Source organism: Ambystoma mexicanum, chromosome 7q, assembly GCF_040938575.1.
Source record: "Ambystoma mexicanum isolate Mex_15411 chromosome 7q, UKY_AmexF1_1, whole genome shotgun sequence".
Taxonomy (NCBI): Eukaryota; Metazoa; Chordata; class Amphibia; order Caudata; family Ambystomatidae; genus Ambystoma; species Ambystoma mexicanum.
Genome location: NC_090941.1, coordinates 898865188 through 898879443, shown reverse-complemented (window position 1 = coordinate 898879443; position 14256 = coordinate 898865188). Strand labels below are relative to the sequence as shown.

Sequence of the window (14256 nt, the reverse complement as noted above, 5' to 3'; positions counted from 1 at the left end):
CTTGTTGTGGTTGTCTGGTTTCTGGCATGAGAGACAAAGACTGAGACAGCCCTGCCCGAAACTGGCCTGAATGCAGTGTGTAGTGTTGAATGGCTGGGTACTTGTCCCAATCCACATTCCCTGTTGTGAGTGTCTGGAAGGGAGGAGTGTGGCGTGAATGCACTGTGTGTCTGATTGGCTGACTGACTGCATGAATGCCCTGCAGTATGATTGGCTGCTGAGTGTGTGCCAGCAGCGTGGATGAGAGTGAGGATAGTATATCTGGGGACCTCTCACCACTGGAAAAGTGTTCAGTGTTCAGAAGGAACCATTGGTTCAGAAGGGACCTTGGGACTCCTGAAGCAGCCAGGGAGCTGAGTCTCCACTCTACGAGTAACTGGAACTGCTGATCCTCGACGTCCAGCTGGAAGAAGAAGACTTGCTGTGGCATTTGCTTCGACCGATCCGAAGGCTGATGAATTCGTCGAGGGCTGACCCGAGAGAGGACCTGGTAAGGCGCCCTCTTCCCGTGCTCCGAGGGACCATCGAGCATCGCTCCATCTTCGCCGAAGCGCCCTGGAAGAAAGACCCCTGAAAGGTTGTCGACCCGAGACGGGACCGCTGAGGAGATCGAAGTGAAGCACCCGGACATCGACGCCGTCGAAGTCCATTGCCGTCGACCAGGGTTCGCAGGTTTGTGGAACCGCTGGAGGCCCGTCGAAGTTGTGTTGCCCAGCCGTGGGAACCACTTGACGTCGTGCCACCGACGACTGGAGCCGTCCGCTCCTTTGCCTAAGAACATTCTATCGAAGGACTCTCTCGACCGCTTCGTCGACCGCTTATCCTGCCGGAGAAAGTCGAGGACGACCAACGCGCCGAGGAGTAACCTGCCGGTGGGTTTCCCGCCACCCAACGACCTCAAAGACGTGGACGATTCGACGCCCTTGCTGGGTTTCCGTCTCTGCAATCTTTGCGGTCCAGAACTATTGTCACCGAGGTGCCCCGCACACCTCCGCCTTGCAGGACGCCGACGTCTCGACGCCGACGAGCACCGCTCGGTCGAAGCTGCCGCCTCTTCGACATCGTTCTACCTCGTTTGTCGACGGACGTTCGACGCCCCGTGCCTCCCGCTTGAAAGGGAAGGCATTCAAGAAGGGCCGTCGATTCCCCGTCGACGAACAGCGAGTCCCTCGACGTTTGTCGACGCCTCTTCGAGGAACTCAACTCCACCAGGTACATTGGGGGGGTAAAAACATTATAGGAGAGAATAAGACTTACAGAGCAATATATGGACTGGCTTGTGCTAGATCTTTCTTTACAGGTTGCCCAGGTGGGGGGATCTCCACACAGAACTGTGCCCAGTGGTAGGGGCCAGTATTCTGCCTATTGCTCAACCATCTTGTTTTCTCTCCTCTCTCTATTGCTGGTTTCACTCTATTGGTCTGTGTGACATTGTACAGTATTGTTCATGCACTTCAATGAGATCTAGGGTGGTACCACTTTAGGATTGTAGATATTTGTCATTGTAGATTTTGCCGGAGTACAAAGTGAGTTATCATGATGAATGTACATAACCTTAACTTTTGATTATATAAAGACTGTGTTCTAACCAATACAGAGTGTGGATATTCCTTTGTGGGGGCTTGGGGATACACTGTACTTAAGAACCAGCCTGCATCACCTCCTGAGAAGCTAGGCCTTGATTGCTCGACCATTGCTACCGAATAGAGAATCTTGGCTGGGGTCTCCTGTGCCTCTCCTCCACCATATAGGAGTGGGAGTACAGACACCCCCCACCGGTCGTTGAGGCCCTTTCTCTCACACTGCCCCACATACCTGCTTCACCGGCTGTATGCCTCCGCAGGGCTCCTTTCTACCTGGAGGTCCGGAACCGCTCGCTCCCAGCGCACAGGGTGGATATCGGGCGGGTAGGCGGCTGGCCATGGCTATTTTGGACCTCGCATCTCTGCTCCCCAAGCTGTGCCAGCACTGGGGATGTTGTGGATGACTATCGGCACAGCTTTCGTGTCAGGTGTTGGCTAGACTATTGTTTTTTCATTCCTGGCAGAGCTTTGATGGTCACCAATAGAGGCGCATTACAGCGGGAGGGGAGAGTGGAGGAGCGCTGTCTGAGCGAGGACATTTGTACTGGCATAGCTGTGGTCTTCCTGGGAATGTCTGTAACGGAGCGTGGAATATACAGTTTGGCTCCTGGTAGAGATGCAGGTTTGAAGGCGCTGTGGCGCCCCGCACATCAGCCACTAGTACCGTGGGGTGGCTGGTGCAGGCACCTGGTCCACAGCGCGTGCCGCGTCCTTTTGGGTGATGGAGGGCTTCAGGCACGTCTGTTGGTAGTGTGAAGTGCGTCCTACGTGGATGGCTGGCGATCGCAGGGCTTAGGCGCTCGTATGAAGCTGCAAGCGCCGGCTGTGAGCTTAGGTAGAGACTGCTTGTGGGCGGGGTCCCAAAGACCGGCTCACCTTTGCTGGGGCAGCGCCCAGCCCACAGCATACAGAGCCGGTCAGTGATCCTCCGATGGTCATCCGGAGAGTAGCCTGCGGTGTAGGTGTCTCCTCAGGTGGCCGCGTTGTCTCCTCCGTCGGCTGGAACTCCTGCAGCCTCTCGGCCCGAGCCCTGTCAGTATGAGGTATTTAACAATAGGTGGAGTGTCTGTCGCCCTCGTCCCTCAACCGCCACATACAGGGTCAATTATCCACCAGGCTGGAAAGGGGGATAGGGCGTATGATGGAAGCCCGAGGTTCCGAGAGGCGTAGCTCCTCCTACCTCACGACCCACAACAGGGCCTCAGCCTGTGATTTGTCGTGGCTGTCTCGTGGTTCTCCGCTGCGGATCGCGGCATGTGCTATTCACGGGGGCTATTGCAGTTGCCAATAACTGCACTTAGCCCGAAGGATCTTCACCAAAGTCACTCAGTACGTTCTTCAGGGTCCGACACACCAGCAGACCAAAGTATTTACGTTGCTGTGGCTCCAGCAAGGATAGTTTTATTCAAGGATGTGTGAGGGATCGGAGCTCCCGAATCAGGCGGCCATCTGCCTCGTGTGCAACAGTGCCCCCTCCTGATGTTTTTTAGTTTGTCCATGTGTCCCAGAATGTATTTGTATTTGTGATTGTACTTGTGCTCAGTATCTGGGGTATCTATTATTGTAAATGTTTGTTTTGTTTGTTGGCGCCCTCATGCCTCAGGGTCAATGGTCCGCAGTACAAATCAAATCAAATCAAAATCAAATCAAATTGCAGCGTTCAATTGCAGTCTGCTGCAGTCACTCATAGGAATTATTGGAGTCCCATTGAGGTTCACTTGGCAAGCTGACATGGCTGGAACTGCTTAGGGCTTTAGTCTGTAATCATAAAAATTCCAAGCATTATTCTCTATCTCCTTTCTTTTGAGATTGCGCAATGTTGAATTTACAACGCTATGATTACAACTTACGCAGCACAAATGGATCCAGTGATTTATCCCTCATCCCCTCTCAGGCTCTTGGAAAATATTTGAGTACAGAGTCTGAGATGGGCAAGGAAGGTTGGAGGAGGTGGCTGAGATGGCAAAAACTCTAATTAACAAATATAAAAATTTCAAATAACTTCCCATAGCCATCTAAGACATATACCCTATCAGCTAGTAAAAGAAACTCATCCGGGGGGCGCTGTTGCACTTGCAGAAGATGGCCGCCTGAGTGAGAGCTTCGAGCTGAGAGGCACTATCCTCTTTGAAATCTGGTGCGCCATAAACACCTGAGTTGACATCAAGAGATTGCTGCTGAAGACCCGAGCTAAGCTCTCTCCGAGCCTCGAGCCGTGAATCGGCTTCATCCCGGAGATCTAGCCTTCCCTAATTGGACCGGAGGACTGCACTAACCCGATCCGCCCCTCACTTCCAGAGGGGACTGCTCCGGCTCCGAGGATCTGCTGTGGGGGAGGGGCGCTGGGCCCGCTCAGTTGCAGCCTCTTACCCTGCCTGCTGGAGACCGCCGAGCCCTGTGGGGGAGTGGAATCCTTCCTCTGGCCACCACGACTGTGACCGCACCGGCTCCCTGCCGCTGGATCCCGCGACCCGTTCTGGACATCAAGCGGGTCCGCTCCGCCGCCTCTCCAGTGGCGGCGTGCTGTGGCGAGTGGCTCCCGCTTCGGCCCCCTGACGCTGGTGTAATTGGTGGAGGATGTGTCTGCGGGTCCGGCCGGATGGCCCGCTGAGCCTCCTGCTGCTACTGTGAGTCCCCCAGGGTTCGGGGGCCTTGATCCTCCCCCTCGCAGTGACAGTTCATCCACTCCGGTTGACCCCCTCCCCATGGACATGGCTTATTGTGCCTGATCTTAAAATATCCTCCTTCACAGGCCGCCGCGCGACGAGGGCTGTGCCCTGAATCGCCCCCTACAATCTATCCCCCACTGTAGCTGCATAGGAGCTGAGCTCCTCCACGGAACCCGACGAGTGTTGTCAAGGGCCATGAGGGACTCGTACTGTATGGTCATAAATACTTCATTGCCCTAGTGGAGGGGCATCCTAACACTTGCCTTATGTGGGAGATCACAACCCATTCCGGTGGCTAAATAGCCTTCGATAACCCTCAGCTCAGTTTGAATCGACACACCAACTAAAGGTCCCTATCTCATTCCACTGGCCCGGACTGAGGTGGTCCTGATAGGGGCTGCTGTTGGGTGTCTTTGGGTGCTGTTTGGGTGTCTTTGGGTGCCGGGCCCCCTCACCTTCACTCAGCTACTGGGAGCCCACTTCTTATTGCTCAATAGAGTGGCTGCAGACGTGCAGCGCGTGACATCAGCTGCCCACAACGCGCAACACCTACACTAACTGCATCACCTCTCCCTGCAGCTCAGGAAGTGGTCACTGGCATAGCCAACCAGCGCTCACCGTGGGCACCCATCTGCCAGCGATTCCGGGGTACCATAACTGAATCCCAGCTGCCCACTCTCCTTCAAGCGCCCAGCGACTCCCTTACCACTGGGATTACCAGCTGCCCTGCTATTAGACATAAGGAGTCCCCCCCCCCACCCTCTCTGGCGTTCTTGAGTCCACAACTCCTCGGCTTGCATTACCCCATTGCTTGCCACAGATCTCTCGCTCCCATACTCCAATCAGGCGTATCACTTGCCGGTCTCCATCAGAGTTCTCCTTCACTGGACCCCCGGCACATTTGCATAACTTCCACCTGGCTTGGTCCCTCTGACTGTGGTCCGGGGCTGTTGCTTGGATGTTTCGCGGCACCACAACCTACCGGCGGGCCTGAATCCCATAGCTCACTCAAGAGCTGCAAGACACCCCCATGTACCCCTACTCACCCTCTTGACTGCTACCTCTGACCTACCTACCCTCCTGTATGCTTCACTTTTTCCTTTGCCAGCCCAAATCTGCAGGATCATCCCCAGCTGGTACAATGAGTAAAGGAGCTGGCAAAAACCAGAAAACAGTGCTCCATTAATATGTTCACAAAAACACCATCTAAACCGGCTGAGGGGGCACCGGAGCATGAACCCACCACTTCAACTCCCCCGGACTCCATAGACGCACAGAAAATGTTGGAATACATCTGCTAGGGGTTCACCACGCTACATACCAAACTAGACGACATGAATGGCACCATATCCTCCATCAATGCACACATCGAGAAAACCAACAGCCGGGTGGCTGAAATTGAGACGAGGGTAAATGCCACTGAAGATGAATTGGGCTCCCTCCGGGCGGAATTCTCCTCACTCTCTAGATGAGTACTGAAGGTGGCGAAAAAGAATGAGGACCTCGAATCGCGCTCGAGTACGCAATAATCTCTGCATAATTGGGGTCCCAGAGGACGGCATCAAGGAACCTATGGAAGACTATGTTGAGTGCACACTACCAACATTCCTGGACTCCCCAAGGCTTTCGCCGCAGTTTGCAATAGAGAGAGCCCACCATGCCTTAACAACAAAACCCAGGCCCGCCGCACCTCTGCGCCCCATTATAGCCAGGGTCTTACATTTTCGTGATCGAGACGCCCTCCTCAGAGCAGCGAGAGCCAAAGGTGAATTATTCCTGGGGTCCGCTAGGATCCACCTGTACCCTGACTTCTCTGTGGCCGTCCAACAGGAACACAAAACCTTCCTGGCAGTTAAGAAGAAACTGCGTGACCCGGAGGTCAAATATTCCATGATGTATCCCGCCAAGTTGAGAATGGAATACTCTAACCAGGTGTTGTTCTTCACAATTCCCAAAGAGGCCTCCAAATTCATAGATGACCATTTTCCTGGTTGACTACTCATTGCCACACCTCTCTGTTAGTGTTATGTTGTTCTATTGAATTCTTATTGGGCGGGGCGCATACCTGGCCCATACGTATAGGAGATCTATTCTTTCAGTCATGTGCAAATTGTTTAACCTGTGTCAATGACGTGTTGATTTCCCCTCCATAAGGTCCTACCCATGTTACACATGGTCTTTTTTTCCAGGCACCATACTTATTCTTAATTGCCCCCAGGCCGCAGTATCGCCGCCAGGCCAGTTCACAGGCCCCCAGACGTTGATGCCATTGGTTTGGATTTGGGGGAGGGATGTGGGTGTGGGAGGGATGGGTTGGGTGTTATGTTAAAAAAGGCTTGACGTTCACGAAGGAGGTAGAGTATGATAGAAGCCTTAAATGTATCTGCAAATCCTCGTGGGTCGACCCTCAGGGCAGATATGTGTTGCTTCAGGGCACCCTGCAAAATAAAGAGGTGGTGCTATTAAATATTTATGGTCCTAATCTTTTTTTTTATTATTAATTTTATTGAAATTTATAGAAAACACACAAACATCAAACTTATCAGCATTGTAATTGTCCAGCATTGACCACAGCCAATGACTGCCCTCTACCTAAGCCCCGCCTCTGGCAGCCATCTTCAGATTTTTACCGCACGTTCAAGTGTTGGGGTCCTAGTGCTATTGCTCTCGAGCGTAAGTGCTATTTTCTCACGTTTTTTTTCTCAAAAACTTTGATTTTTCGGTCAAAAGAGCCTCAAGCTCCACCGTTTCTTCATCCGATCAACGGGGACCCGTTTCGGATTCGTCTACGCCCCTCAAGGGTGAAGATTTCGTCAAGCCACGCTTTTGGAGGACTCCAGAAGTTTCTCAGGCCCATCTCGGACATGGCCCAGGAGAAGGGAAGCTCGACGCCCGGAAAGCTGTTCAGGGTCTGCCCTGGATGCCAGCTTCAGAATGTCTTTAAGGAGGACGAACACTCCTTTTGTCTGTACTGCCTACATGAGGACAAGACGCACGTGGAGAAGGACTGTGCGTTTTGCGGCAATATGTCGGAGCGACCATGAAGGACCGCCATCAACGTCTCGCCAACTGGCTGGAAGGGAAGAGCCCGTCAGGCGAGAAGAAGAAGAAGAAATCCGAGCGGTCTTCTAAGACCTTTGAGGACGCCCCGGCGACGGGGGTCCAACACAAGGCCAAGCACTGCGAGTCCGCTGGCACCGGGAGCGCCGAACGGTCGGGCTCTACGGGCACCAGGCAGGGCGCACCCTCCCCGGCACCATCAACCACGAGCCAACGCTCTGGTTCGGGTAAGAGGAAGGCCGAGCACCCGGCGAAGCTCCTGGAGGTGCCCCGGTCGAGCTTGAAGGCCCCATCGGAGGGAGAGCGAGGCAGTGACCCTCCCCCCAAGGAGAAGGCGCTGAGCGCACCTAAGGTGGTGAAAGCCTTAATCCATCCGGCCAAGGCCTCTATCGAGACAGTCGCGGCAGCCCTGGCTCAGCCTGTGGAGGCTACACCAGTGGTGGCGACCTCGGGGCTCAGAGTCTCCCTGCCACCGCGGAGGGAGTCCTCTTTTATGCCCATCGACAGGACCCCTGTGAAACCTCCGACGGAGAAGAAAAAGGGGGGACAGGGGGTCGTCGTGGATTCGGCCTCAACCTCTGAGGAAGAGCTGATCGAAGTCTTAAGCCACGGCGTTGGCGTGGAAGAAGACCAGCCCGTCGGGAGGGACCCCGACGTGGGAGACGACGATAATGTCGAGGGTGCCGATGGGGCCCCTGACCGCCCGTCGGAATCCCCTCAACCAGTGCCACAAGACAACTCGGCGGCCATTTTGTTCGCTATACAGTCCTTATGCTCGGAGATAAGGACGAGACTGCCGTTACCACCAGCGGAGAAACCGCTCCCGACGGGGGACCCGGAGCCAGGCCCTTCTGGGAGCCCTCCCCCTAAGAGAAGAAGAATTCATCCTCCACCTCCTTTTCAGCCATCGCGCCCTGTTCAGCCCTCCTCCCCGTCCACGACTCGTGGGGATGATACGGGGACTGACACGGCCGCGACGGGTACGGACGACGAGGTTTACGACGAGGATCTGCCGTCATCACCTCCCACCCGGGCTTCCCCGCCCGACGAGATTGGATCGTTTCACTCCATGATCGCCAGGGCATCCGAGCTTTTCCAGCTCTGCCCGGAAGAAAAGAAGAAGGAAGGTTTCCTTTATAAACGGCGCGAGGCCAAGAGGAAGACGGTCCTCTCCGTACCTCTACTGGATGATATTTGGGATGAGGGCCTCACCCTCCTCAAGAACCCATCCACGACGCCGGCTAGAAGGGATCGGTACGAGAAGAAGTACCGGGTCCCGGATGCGGCCCCCTTGTGCCTTCGGGCACAGCCGACCCCGGACTCGGTCGTCTCCGCAGCGGCCAGGAAGAAAGCGGGGGGGCGCGGCCTCTACGTCGACCTCCCCGCCAGACGGCGAGGGAAAGAAATTAGATACGATGGGATGCAGGGTCATCTCGTCTGCAGCGACGACGATTAAGGCGGCCAACGCCTTGGCTATCGTAGCCCGCTACGACAGGGAGTTGTGGTACAAACTGGCCCCCCTGCTGGACTTCCTAACGGACGACAAGAGGGCGGATGCCCTAGAGATCTTGCAGGAAGGAGAGGTGGCGTTGGACCACGCCATTACGATTGCGACGGACATCGCTGACACTGGATTTCGCCAGTTGGGCAACGGCGTGTGCCTTAGGCGGCGTGGATGGCTCAAGGCTACTGACTTCCGTCAGGACGTGCAGACCAGGGTCTTGGACATGCCGTTCGACGGAAACAACCTGTTTGGGAAAACAGTGGACGATTCCCTTCAAGCCATCAAGGCAGACACGAAGACGGCCCGGGCTCTTGGAGTTCTCTAGCAACGGCGGCCGCCCTTTCGGAGCGGCGGAGGCAAACCGGGTGCCTCCAAAGGTTCCGGCGGCGGATTTTCCACCTACCGTCAAGCGGCCCGTTCGTCGTCGCAGGAAGCTTACAGGGGACGAGGCAAGTCAGGCGGACCCCGCTGTCGTCGCCAAGGAGGTCAAGGCGGCAAAGCCTCGTCCAAGCAGGACTGAACCGGCCGTGGGGTCGGGCCCCCACCGAAGCACCCCGGTGGGAGGCCGGCTGGCGAGCTTCGTCAGCGTGTGGGAGTCCATCTCCACCGACCGTTGGGTGTTGGACGCCCTAGCCCAGGGTCACGCGCTCGAGTTTCTAAAGAGGTGCCCGCACGTACCCCCTGTGACCAGGAAAGAACATCACGTCCCTCAACTTCTCTTGGAGGTAAAGGCGATGCTCAGGAAGGGCGCCATCGAGCTCGTCCCAAAGAGGCTTCGGGGCTCCGGAGTTTACTCAAGATACTTCCTCGTGAAGAAGAAGACGGGAGGATGGCGTCCCATCCTGGACCTACGACGACTGAACAAATTCATCAAGGCACAGAAGTTCCGGATGGTCACCCTCCAACACGTCCTGGGTCAGCTGGAGGAGGGCGATTTCCTGTCGTCGTTGGATTTGGAGGATGCCTACTTCCATATTCCCATCCTAAAGGGACACCGAAAGTTTCTCAGGTTCGTGGTCCAAGGGCGTCACTATCAGTTCAGAGCCCTTCCCTTCGGACTGAGGTCAGCACCCAGGGTGTTCACCAAGTGCCTTGCACCGGTGGCGGCGCAGCTGCGCCGAGAGGGGATCCACGTCTACCCCTACCTGGACGACTGGCTCATCCGAGCGAAGACGAAGGAGCTCGCCGTGGAGCACACGGCAAGGACCGTCCAACTTCTCACGGACCTGGGATTCTCCATAAACTACGCCAAGTCCCACCTGGTGCCCGCGCAAGACGCACTGTTTCTGGGAGCGAAGCTCGACACAGTGTTGCTTCTGGCCTATCCGTCGGAGGAAAGGACGAGGGCCATTCTGGTCAAGGTGCAGCGGATGCTGGTTGCGGACGCGGCCAGAGTGAGGTCCATCAAGTCCCTCCTCGGAATGATGTCTTCTTGCATTTACCTCATCCCCCTGTGCAGGCTCCGGATGCGCCCGTTGCAGGAGTTCCTGGACGCGCGCTGGATCCAGACTACGGGCAGCTTCGAGGAGAGAATCACACTCGATGAGAGTTTCCGACGAGCGATCCGCTGGTGGGGCACCCGCGCGCATCTGACGGCGGGCATGGACTTCCAGACCCCCGGCCACCATGAGACAGTGACCACGGATGCCTCCCTGGAAGGGTGGGGAGCGCACACCGAAAAGCTGCACGCGAGAGGCCTTTGGCTCCCGAGGGAGAAGTCCCTCCATATCAACGTCCTGGAGCTCCGTGCAGTGTTTTGGGCCCTCAGGTCCTTCCTTCTGTCCCTCAAGGGCAAGGTGGTGAGGATCTTCACCGACAACACCACCACCATGTTCTACATCAGGAAACAGGGCGGAACCAGGTCCCCAGCCCTGTCCAGGGAGACGCAGGATCTGTGGCATTGGGCCGTCGCCCAAGGGATGTTTCTGGTGCCGTTTCATCTGGCAGGGATAAAAAACACCATCGCCGACTCACTCAGTAGGGAGCTGCGCTCGTGCCACGAGTGGGAACTACGACAGGATCTAGTGGACCGCCTCTTCCGACGGTGGGGCACACCCCAGATCGATCTGTTCGCGACGGCGATGAACTCCAAGTGCCGGAGGTTCGCCAGCAGGTTTCCCCAGCCGAGGAGCATGGGCAATGCTTTCTCGTTCCCCTGGGAGGGCCTGTTTCTATACGCGTTCCCTCCATTGCCATTGCTGATCCGGCTCATCAACCAGCTCAAGAGGTCACGGTGCAGGATGATCCTCGTCGCACCTGCGTGGCCGAGGCAGATATGGTTCCCGGACCTTCTGGACTTGTCAGCGTCCCCGTCAATCAAGCTGCCAGGGGACGCGGATCTTCTCTCCAGGGAAGGAGGCGCCATCCTCCATCACGACCCGAAGTCGCTGAACTTGCAGGCCTGGCTCCTGCAGCGTTAGAGTTTGGAGGATACGACATACCGGCCGACTGCAGAGAGGTTCTTGCAAAGGCCAGGGCGTCCTCAACTCTTAAATGCTACGGACACAAATGGAAGAGGTTCTCTGTCTGGTGCCACGCACAGAAGATTAACCCTCTACGGATTATGGCTCCCCAAGTACTGCCGTACCTACTGACGCTGGCCAAAGCTGGACTGGCGCACGCGTCCATCAAGATTCATCTTGCTGCGATCTCCCGATACACCAGAACCACGGGGCGGACGTCCTTGTGGTCTCATCGTCTGGTGAAAGAGTTCATGAAGGGACTGTTCAGATCGTTCCCGCCGGTGAAGGCTCCGGCCCCGGCGTGGGAGCTCAACGTGGTGCTGACCAAGCTCATGGGACCTCCGTTCGAGCCTCTGCACTCGGCTCCGTTGAAGTTCTTGTCTTGGAAAACAGCGTTTCTTGTGGCCATCACCTCCGCACGACGGGTGGGAGAGATCCAGGCCCTTTCCTGCAAGGCCCCGTACTTGACTTTTCACGACACGAGGGTAGTGCTCAGGACGCACCCCTCCTTCATGCCCAAGGTGCCGTCGGACTTCCACCTCAACGAACCCTTGGTGTTGCCTGTTTTCTTCCCGTCGCCTTCGTCGCCCGCTGAAATGACTTTGCACTCGCTGGATGTGGCTAAAGCGCTGAAGTTCTACGTGGACCGCACAAAGTGTTTTCGGAAGACGTCACAACTCTTTGTGAACTTTGGACCTGTCAATCAGGGGAAGGCTCTCTCGAAGGCTTCCATTTCCAGATGGCTCTCCGGCTGTATCATGTACTGTCATCGGTTGGCAAACCGACCGCTGCCTGGCCGTCCGAGAGCCCATTCCACCAGAGCGATCGCAGCCACCACGGCGTTCCTATCTGGTGTGCCCTTGCTGGACATCTGCTGGGCTGCTACATGGAGGTTGACGCACACCTTCACGAAATTCTACTGCGTCGATCGGGATTCCAGGGAGGAGTCCAGGGTCGGCCAAGCAGTGCTGCGCAACCTGTTCGCCTAAGGTGAGCCTGGTGAGGAGGTAAGATTTGCTTAATGTTGAGTTTGATGTAATGCTTAATGTTGAGCCTTTTCCCCCTCCCGTGGTTGTGCATGTGTGTACTGCTATGTATTCTTTATTCATGAGCATGTGAATCCATGCCAGACCCCATGCTGGAGAAGGAACAAGTTACTTACCTGTAACTGTTGTTCTCCAGTATGGGTCTGGCATCGATTCACATGCGAACCCTCCCGCCTACCCCTCTGCGGCTCTTCACTTGGTCATACTGCCACTTCACGTGCTACCAAATATGAAGATGGCTGCCAGAGGCGGGGCTTAGGTAGAGGGCAGTCATTGGCTGTGGTCAGTGTGGCGCAGAGACCAGTGATTGGTTACTTCTACGAAAGACAGATCAGAAACGAAACTGATACTGGTTTTTTCTTTACCGAGGATTCCCAGCCTGATGACGGGGAATATTCATGAGCATGTGAATCCATGCCAGACCCATGCTGGAGAACACAAGTTACAGGTAAGTAACTTGTTCCATACTGGTTGGTGGCGCAAGCCCAATTTGCCTCACACTGGTTCAATACATTGGACCCTCCCCCTCACGTCAGACTTGAGAGATTGGCAGTCGGTGATCGAGATATCCGTTCCCTAATTCTCATGCCCATGCCGACTGTGCTAGATTCATTTGACCCTGTTGTTAGTACATCCCTTGCCCTCTCTAAAATCTGGAAACTATTAGACATGCCCCACCCCTTCCATGGTGACCTACCATTGTGGAACTTCCTCCCAGAGGTCCCACGCATACCACCACCTTTCATACGCCAGTGGGCCGAAGCAGGCTACAAATTGATCCGAGACATCTTTGAACAGGGAAACTTTCTCGAATGGCCGGACCTTCCACACACCCGGAAACCTTGTGCGTGGCTCCAATACTCATCTCTCCGTAAAATTCTTGAAATTAAGTGCCCCAATTTCCCCACGATACCCACGATACAACCCGACGACCCTGTAGTCGCGGAGTTATGCAGCTTCAACTCCTCTAGAATAAGTGAAACTCATCAACCAGTTTACATAAAGAGCATTACACGATTCCCTCTGTGTTTCAGGTCCAAGGGGTACATCCATTTGGGAACTAGCATGGGCTGTGCCAACGTGGTGAGAAGTGCGGCGGTGACGCAGGGACATTTGTCTTTATGGACCTGCGGTGGGCATATGGATCAAAGGCCTATGCCAAGCTTCCTCCTGATTGGAGTGGGGTTTGTGTGATCGTTACACTGCACAGCCCTGCCCTTGTGGTGCCCCAAAGCAACAATGATAACATGGGGCTTTCGTTAAAGGAGCAGTCAATCGTGCTGAAGGAAAAGGTGGTGCAGCAAATTAAGGAAGAAACAATACGAGGAGTATTTCTTATAATAGTTCCAGTCTCTGTTGGCTTTCCCCTTTCCCTTGGGCAATTCCTTTCTGATAGTATGTTGTGTTTTTACTGTGATCTGCATGTCATGTACCCTTATTGTGACTGTAACAATAATCGAAAATTATATTTCTGTTTGTTTGGTACTTATGGACTGTGCACTCTCAGTGCTGGATTGAAACAATTGTAATTTCTAGAACCACATACATACCTTGTTCAAGTGTTTAAATCAGATTTATTCCATTTGTCATCTGATATATTGTATTATTTTTCATACAATATCCTTCCTTTCAGTTTAACATTTGTATTGATTGCATAAACTTATTTCAGTCTTCTCTTATTATATTGATTCCATACAACAATATATTCTTGAATCTTCCATTCAGTTATACAATCATCTCTCAACACGTGTTTCCCCATGGTATTATGTATGGTTCATCAGGAGAGATACTGCAAGTAAAAAGTACAGTAGACATCAACAAATGGAAGTACAAAGTGAATAAAGAATAAGAATAGAATTATATAAAAGGTATGTGGTTCTTGAAATTACAATTGTTTCAATCCAGCACTGAGAGCGCACAGTCCATAAGTAC

At 54.5% G+C, this 14256-nt stretch overlaps 1 protein-coding gene across 1 annotated transcript in view; it reads left to right on the top strand.

The window, feature by feature from the left end:
* CCDC81 (coiled-coil domain containing 81) overlaps positions 1 to 14256 on the top strand; it is a 794710-nt gene that overhangs the window by 631163 nt on the left and 149291 nt on the right. The gene's annotated exons all lie outside the window — the stretch shown is intronic.